We start from the raw sequence: 924 nt of genomic DNA, 5'->3' as shown, positions 1-924 counted from the left end.
AAATTGTTGTGTGGCATAGTGTTAAGAAAGAGATCCTGTACCCCTTTGGTAAACCAAGGGAATGATGTTCATCATGCAATATGGATAGAGAATTTATCATGTCCATATTTTAGTATGCTATATTCAGTTATCAAATTGTGAGAAATTGTACCATGAAAAACAGGCAAGGACAGATCAAAGGTAGCACAGGAGCTCAGGCAAATTTACAGTACTGAGGAGGAATATTTATATATATAGTTAACTTACAAAAATAGGCTATTTTGGAAGGTGGGGGAGATTTTGGAGCTTACTCATTGTGTTGATTTCAAAGGCTCTTATAAATAATATTGATCTTCATGTAAAACAGGAGTTAGCTTTTCCTTTTTCTTCTTGAACTTTTGTGTCATTATAGTTTTATCTGGTATGGAAAAAAAAGATTATCTTAGTTTCATACCATATAATCAGCATATCAAAAGAATGAGCCCCTTCGAAGTTTTACCAAAGCAAGTTTCACACACAAAAAAAGTCTGTTTCTGTTCTAGAGCAGTTTCAAAGCATAACCCAGTTGTGTTTTTTCCCCACGTTGAACCAAGGAGGCATGTGCTGGGGATTAGAAGCACTGTGAAGCTCTGTTTACTTTGCTCTGTGCAAATTTAGCAGCAGCATACACAATTTTCTAGTAAATGAGACTAAAACAAGGCTTTAACTCCATTTTGAGGGGGTATTTCATGAATACTGCACCCATGGCCATACTAGCTAGCAAACCACTTTTAGGATTGGTTTAGAATGGCAAAAATATATGCCTACAGTCAATATATTAATTTTGCAGTTGCATGAGCAAAAATTAGAAAGACTCTTGAAAATGTAAATAAAAGGCCTATAAAGCAACAAAACGTACATGATTTATAATTGGTGGTACCTACTTTAGTATAATTAGTTTTCAAT

Source organism: Penaeus monodon, chromosome 27, assembly GCF_015228065.2.
Source record: "Penaeus monodon isolate SGIC_2016 chromosome 27, NSTDA_Pmon_1, whole genome shotgun sequence".
Classification (NCBI taxonomy): domain Eukaryota; kingdom Metazoa; phylum Arthropoda; class Malacostraca; order Decapoda; family Penaeidae; genus Penaeus; species Penaeus monodon.
This window is presented reverse-complemented; position numbering follows the sequence as displayed.